Source organism: Chiloscyllium punctatum, unplaced genomic scaffold (assembly GCF_047496795.1).
Source record: "Chiloscyllium punctatum isolate Juve2018m unplaced genomic scaffold, sChiPun1.3 scaffold_404, whole genome shotgun sequence".
Taxonomy (NCBI): Eukaryota; Metazoa; Chordata; class Chondrichthyes; order Orectolobiformes; family Hemiscylliidae; genus Chiloscyllium; species Chiloscyllium punctatum.
Window position 1 is genome coordinate 90,001 of NW_027310138.1, and position 7,500 is coordinate 97,500.

General features: G+C 54.6%; 1 pseudogene; it reads left to right on the plus strand.

Moving 5' to 3' along the window:
• The window catches only part of LOC140472676 (semaphorin-4B-like), an 87,712-nt pseudogene extending 83,413 nt beyond the window's left edge, over positions 1–4,299 (plus strand).
• Positions 4,300–7,500: the final 3,201 nt, after the last annotated feature.

Consider the following 7,500-nt stretch of genomic DNA (forward strand, 5'->3'; position numbering starts at 1 on the left):
GAGGTATTCCCTCCAGGTGTTGGCGGGCGTGGAGGGCCAGCTGCCGAGGGCTGGAGTCACCGTGACGACGTACTGGAACCAGCTGGTGCTGGTGAGCGTGCTGCTGGTGGTGTCTGTACTGACATTGGTCACCTACATCGGGTACCATCGCTCCCAGAGCTGCTGGGCATGGAAGCGAGTCCGAGTTGGCCAGAGCCCCCCGGACAGCGGAGAGCAGGGGGAAATCCGGCCTGGCCCCCCATCTCCGGGGAGTGACTCTCGGATGCACCAGACGCACCACTCTGGCGCCGAAGTCAATCTGCAGGGATCACAATTGCCCCTAAATTGAACTGCCTGGAGGAAGCTGGTGCGGGTGGAGGGAAGGGGAGGTGAGGGTGGGGTTGTAGTGGGGGGGTGATGGGAGAGAGCATCGCATGGACCTGGACCTCCTCCCCAATCCGTCCTGGTTTTTTTTGGGCTGGGGAGAGAAAAGTGCGGTGACTCGGGGACCAGTGAGCAGGGAGCTTTGCGTTTCGCGGCTTTTACATTTCTCAGTGGCGTTTGCGCGATTGGCGTCTCGTCAGGAGGGTGCGGGGAAGGGGAGGGGCACAAGGGTGCACTCTCCCAGTTCTCTCGACCCCCCCCCTCCCCACCCCACCCCACCCCACCTCCGTGGGACAGACGGGACCCAGGAGGACCGGGTAGACCGGACTCGGAGAAACATTCCAATGCCCACTGGCACTGACCTGGAGCCCCTATACCACTCAGCCCAGGTGGGTACAATGGCTGGGGGATGAGGAGGCCTACATAAACATAGCCCCTTCAGGGTGAGGGTAGTGTCAGTGTGTGAGGGTATACCCTGCGGTGGGTACTGTAGGGGGTATACCCTGCGGTGGGTACTGTAGGGGGTATACCCTGCAGGGGGTACTGTAGGGGGTATGCCCTGCAGGGGGTACTGTAGGGGGTATACCCTGCAGGGGGTACTGTAGGGGGTATACCCTGCGGTGGGTACTGTAGGGGGTATACCCTGCAGTGGGTACTGTAGGGGTATACCCTGTGGTGGGTACTGTAGGGGGTATACCCCGCGGTGGGTACTGTAGGGGGTATACCCCGCGGTGGGTACTGTAGGGGGTATACCCTGCAGGGGGTACTGTGGGGGGTATACCCCGCGGTGGGTACTGTAGGGGGTATACCCCGCAGTGGGTACTGTAGGGGGTATACCCTGCCGCTGAGTGTTGGCGGTGGAGGGTGTTGAAGGGAATTGGTCGGGTGGAGGGGTGAATGATCAAGAAAGTCAGGCTGGTTTCTGTGACCCAGAAACAGGGCTGGCAGGGGGATGGGGGGAGGGTGAGAGAGACTGTGTGTCTACGAGAGAGAGAGAGAGAGAGAGAGTGTGTGTGTGTGAGTGTGTGTGTGTGAGAGAGAGAGAGTGTGTGTGAGAGAGAGTGTGTGTGAGAATGTGAGAGTGAGAGAGCGTGTGAGAGTTTGAGTGTGTGTGTGTGTGTGAGAGAGTGTGTGTGTGTGTGTGAGAGAGAGAGAGTGTGTGTGAGAGAGAGAGTGTGTGAGAATGTGAGAGTGAGAGAGCGTGTGAGAGTTTGAGTGTGTGTGAGTGAGTGTGTGTGTGAGAGAGTGTGTGTGTGTGTGAAAGAGAGTGTGTGTGTGTGTGTGTGAGAGAGAGTGTGTGTGTGTGTGTGTGAGAGAGAGTGTGTGTGAAAGAGAGTGTGTATGTGTGAGAGAGAGAGTGTGTGTGAAAGAGAGTGTGTATGTGTGTGTGTGAGAGAGTGTGTGTGAAAGAGAATGTGTATGTGTGAGAGTGTGAGAGTGATAGAGCGTGTGAGAGTTTGTGACTGTGTGAGTGAGTGTGTGTGAGAGAGTGTGTGTGTGTGTGTGTGTGAGAGAGAGAGAGTGTGTATGTGTGTGAGAGTGAGAGAGTGTGTGTGAGAGTGAGAGAGTGTGTGTGAGAGTGAGAGAGTGTGTATGAGAGAGAGTGTGTGAGAGAGTGAGTGTGTGTGTGTCTGGGAGAGTGTGCGTCTGTGAGAGAGAGAGTGAGTGTATGAGAAAGAGAGTGTGTGTGTGTGAGAGTGTGTGAGAGAGAGTGTGAGAGTGTGTGTGTGTGTCAGTCTGAGTGAGTGTGTGTGTGAGAGAGAGAGTGTGTATGTGTGTGAGAAAGAGAGTGTGTGTGAGAGTGAGAGAGTGTGTGTGAGAGAGAGTGTGTGAGAGAGTGAGTGTGTGTCTGTGGGAGAGTGTGCGTCTGTGAGAGTGTGAGTGTGTGAGAAAGAGTGTGTGTGAGAGTGTGTGTGAATGTGTGAGAGAGAGTGTGAGAGTGTGTGTGTGTGTCAGTCTGAGTGAGTGTGTGTGAGTATGTGAGAGTGAGAGAGTGAGTGTGAGAGTGTGTGTGTGCGTGTGAGAGTGTGAGTGAGAGAGTGAGTGTGAGAGTGAGTGTGAGAGAGTGTGTGTGAGAGTGAGTGTGTGAGAGTGAGTGTGTGTGAGAGAGTGAGTGTGTGTGAGTGAGTGTGTGTGAGTGAGTGTGTGTGAGTGTGAGTGTGTGTGAGAGTGAGTTTGTGTGAGAGAGTGTGTGTGACAGTGAGTGTGTGTGAGAGTGAGAGTGTGTGTGAGTGAGTGAGTGTGAGAGTGAGTGTGTGTGAGTGAGTGTGTGTGAGAGTAAGTGTGTGTGAGAGTGAGTGAGTGTGTGTGTGTGTGTGAGAGTGAGTGTGTGTGAGAGTGAGTGTGTGTGAGAGTGAGAGTGTGTGTGAGAGTGAGTGAGTGTGAGAGTGAGTGTGCGTGAGTGAGTGAGTGTGTGTGAGAGTAAGTGTGTGAGTGAGTGAGTGTGTGAGTGAGTGAGTGTGTGTGAGAGTGAGAGTGTGTGTGAGAGTGAGTGAGTGAGTGTGAGAGTGAGTGTGTGTGAGAGTAAGTGTGTGTGAGAGTGTGTGTGTGTGAGAGTGTGTGTGAGTGAGTGAGTGTGTGTGTGAGAGTGAGTGTGTGTGAGTGAGTGAGTGTGTGTGAGAGTGAGTGAGTGTGTGTGAGAGTGTGTGTGTGTGAGAGTGTGTGAGAGTGAGTGTGTGTGTGAGTGAGTGTATGTGAGTGAGTGTGTGTGTGAGTGAGTGAGTGTGTGTGAGAGTGAGTGAGTGTGTGTGAGAGTAAGTGTGTGTGAGTGTGTGTGTGTGAGAGTGTGTGTGTGAGTGAGTGAGTGTGTGTGTGAGAGTGAGTGTGTGTGAGTGAGTGAGTGTGTGTGAGAGTGAGTGTGTGTGAGAGTGAGTGTGTGTGAGAGTGAGTGAGTGAGTGTGAGAGTGTGTGTGAGAGTGAGTGAGTGAGTGTGAGAGTGAGAGTGTGTGTGAGAGTGAGTGTGTGAGAGTGAGAGTGTGTGTGAGAGTGAGTGAGTGAGTGTGAGAGTGAGTGTGTGAGTGTGTGTGAGTGAGAGTGTGTGTGAGAGTGAGTGTGTGTGAGTGAGAGTGTGTGTGAGTGTGAGAGTGTGTGTGTGAGTGAGTGAGTGTGAGAGTGTGTGTGAGTGGGTGTGTGTGTGAGTGAGTGGGTGTGTGTGTGAGTGAGTGGGTGTGTGAGTGAGTGTGTGTGTGAGAGTGAGTGGGTGTGTGTGTGAGTGTGTGTGTGTGAGAGGTGTGTGTGTGTGAGTGTGTGTGAGTGTGTGAGAGTGAGTGGGTGTGTGTGAGAGTGAGTGAGTGTGAGAGTGTGTGTGTGAGTGAGTGAGTGTGAGAGTGTGTGTGTGTGAGTGTGTGTGAGTGGGTGTGTGAGTGAGTGTGTGTGTGTGAGAGTGAGTGGGTGTGTGTGAGAGTGAGTGAGTGTGAGAGTGTGTGTGTGTGAGTGTGTGTGTGAGTGTGTGTGTGTGAGTGTGTGTGAGTGTGTGAGAGTGAGTGGGTGTGTGTGAGAGTGAGTGAGTGTGAGAGTGTGTGTGTGAGTGAGTGAGTGTGAGAGGTGTGTGTGTGTGAGTGTGTGTGAGTGGGTGTGTGAGTGAGTGTGTGTGTGTGAGAGTGAGTGGGTGTGTGTGAGAGTGAGTGAGTGTGAGAGTGTGTGTGTGAGTGAGTGAGTGTGAGAGTGTGTGTGTGTGAGTGTGTGTGAGTGGGTGTGTGAGTGAGTGTGTGTGTGTGAGAGTGAGTGGGTGTGTGTGAGAGTGAGTGAGTGTGAGAGAGTGTGTGTGTGAGTGTGTGTGTGAGTGGGTGTGTGTCCTGGGGGAGTCTCTCTCCCCCTCCCGGTGGCTGTAATCTCTGAGGCGGTTCTTGTTCCGGCCTTGTCTTCCTGTTGTGTTCCTGAAAGCAATGCCATGTCTCTGTAAATGTTTCGATCACAATAAATCAGATGTTCTCACAGGCCCAGCACCGTCCGTGATGACAGGAGCAGGCTGTTGGAGAGAGATACCGCGTGGGTCTAATCAACTAGGGCAGGCATCACACCTCACACTGCAGGGAACATACTCCAGGGTTCAGGGAACATGCTGGGTGTGTACTGGCAGGTACAGGGCTCACAGGAGGGGGGGGGGGGGGAGAGGAATAGGGAGGGGTTGTAGGGACTGGAGGGGGTGACAGAGATAGGGAGGGGGTATAGGGACTGGGGGGGTGACAGAGATAGGGAGGGGATGTAGGGGGGGGTGACAGAGATAGGGAGGGGGTGTAGGGGGCTGGAGGGGGTGACAGAGATAGGGAGGGGGTGTAGGGGGCTGGAGGGAGTGACTGAGATAGGGAGGGGATGTAGGGGCTGGAGGGGGTGACAGAGATAGGGAGGGGGTGTAGGGGCTGGAGGGGGTGACAGAGATAGGGAGGGGGTGTAGGGACTGGAGGGGGTGATAGAGATAGGGAGGGGGTATAGGGACTGGAGGGGGTGATAGAGATAGGGAGGGGGTGTAGGGGCTGGAGGGGGTGACAGGGATAGGGAGGGGATATAGGGGCTGGAGGGGGTGACAGAGATAGGGAGGGGGTGACAGGGATAGGGAGGGGATATAGGGGCTGGAGGGGGTGACAGGGATAGGGAGGGGGTGACAGGGATAGGGAGGGGGTGACAGAGATAGGGAGGGGGTGACAGGGATAGGGAGGGGGTGACAGGGATAGGGAGGGGGTGTCGAGTCAGTGAAAACCACTGTCTGATTGGGGAATGGAGATGAAGAAACAGAGCGATCCCATCAGGGAGAGAGGGGGACACAGGCCAAACCACAGGCCCTGAGACACAGGAAGTGAGAACCACATAGAGACAGAAAACATTCAGCTCAGCACCTTCACCAAGAGGCCACTCCAGTCTGACACAATCACCGCAAAACTCCCTCTACACTGTCCCCCATCAAACACTCCCAGGGACAGGGACAGCACGGGGTTAGATACAGAGTAAAGCTTCCTCTACACTGTCCGCCCCCATCACACACTCCCAGGGACAGGGACAGCACGGGGTTAGATACAGAGTAAAGCTCCCTCTACACTGTCCCCCATCAAACACTCCCCAGGGACAGGGACAGCACGGGGTTAGATACAGAGTAAAACTCTCTCTACACTGTCCCCCATCAAACACTCCCAGGGACAAGACAGCACGGGGTTAGATACAGAGTAAAACTCTCTCTACACTGTCCCCCATCAAACACTCCCCAGGGACAAGACAGCACGGGGTTAGATACAGAGTAAAGCTCCCTCTACACTGTCCCCCATCAAACACTCCCCAGGGACAGGGACAGCACGCGGTTAGATACAGAGTAAAGCTCCCTCTACACTGTCCCCCCATCAAACACTCCCCAGGGACAGGACAGCACAGGGTTAGATACAGAGTAAAGCTCCCACTACACTGTCCCCCCATCAAACACTCCCAGGGACAGGGACAGCACGGGGTTAGATACAGAGTAAAGCTCCCTCTACACTGTCCCCCATCAAACACTCCCCAGGGACAGGGACAGCACGGGGTTAGATACAGAGTAAAGCTCCCTCTACACTGTCCCCCCCATCAAACACTCCCAGGGACAGGGACAGCACGGGGTTAGATACAGAGTAAAGCTCCCTCTACACTGTCCCCCCATCAGACACTCCCAGGACAGGGACAGCACGGGGTTAGATACAGAGTAAAGCTCCCTCTACACTGTCCCCCCATCAGACACTCCCAGGACAGGGACAGCACGGGGTTAGATACAGAGTAAAGCTCCCTCTACACTGTCCCCCCATCACACACTCCCATGGACAGGGACAGCACAGGGTTAGATACAGAGTAAAGCTCACTCTACACTGTCCCCCCCCATCAAACACTCCCAGGGACAGGGACAGCACAGGGTTAGATACAGAGTAAAGCTCCCTCTACACTGTTCCCCATCCAACGCTCCCAGGACAGGGACAGCACGGGGTTAGATACAGAGTAAAGCTCCCTCTACACTGTCCCCCCATCAAACACTCCCAGGACAGGGACAGCACGGGGTTAGATACAGAGTAAAGCTCACTCTACACTGTCCCCCATCAAACACTCCCAGGACAGGGACAGCACGGGGTTAGATACAGAGTAAAGCTCCCTCTACACTGTCCCCCCATCAAACACTCCCAGGGACAGGGACAGCAGGGGGTTAGATACAGAGTAAAGCTTCCTCTACACTGTCCCCCCATCAGACACTCCCAGGACAGGGACAGCACGGGGTTAGATACAGAGTAAAGCTCCCTCTACACTGTCCCCCCATCAAACACTCCCAGGACAGGGACAGCACGGGGTTAGATACAGAGTAAAGCTCACTCTACACTGTCCCCCATCAAACACTCCCAGGACAGGGACAGCACGGGGTTAGATACAGAGTAAAGCTCCCTCTACACTGTCCCCCCATCAAACACTCCCAGGGACAGGGACAGCAGGGGGTTAGATACAGAGTAAAGCTTCCTCTACACTGTCCCCTCATCAAACACTCCCAGGACAGGGACAGCACGGGGTTAGATACAGAGTAAAGCTCCCTCTACACTGTCCCCCATCAAACACCCCCAGGGACAGGGACAGCACGGGGTTAGATACAGAGTAAAGCTCCCTCTACACTGTCCCCCATCACACACTCCCAGGGACAGGGACAGCACGGGGTTAGATACAGAGTAAAGCTCCCTCTACACTGTCCCCCCATCAAACACTCCCAGGGACAGGGACAGCACGGGGTTAGATACAGAGTAAAGCCCCCTCTCCCCTTTACCCATGAACCAATCCCGAGAGGCCTGGACAGATTGGACAGGGAGAAGGTGTTCCCACCAGGAGGAGAGACTCAGACCGAGATGGGGAGGAATTCCTTTCCCCAGGGGCTGGGTGACTCTGTGGAAACCCTGACCACAGAGGACTGTCGAAGGCAACTCACTGAGGGTCTGTCAGACAAACATGGATGGCTCCTTGATTAATACCGCGATCCAGGGTTACAGGGACAAGGTATGAAGTGTGCGGTTGAGAAACACAACAGCCATGATTGGGAATAGCAATCTGGACCTGATGGTCCTGGTGTCCTTATTCCATTTGGATTTGTGGTTGTGTCGAATAGATCAGGTGATACAGTGGGTGTCAGGTTGGGGTGGGTCAGGGAATGACCAC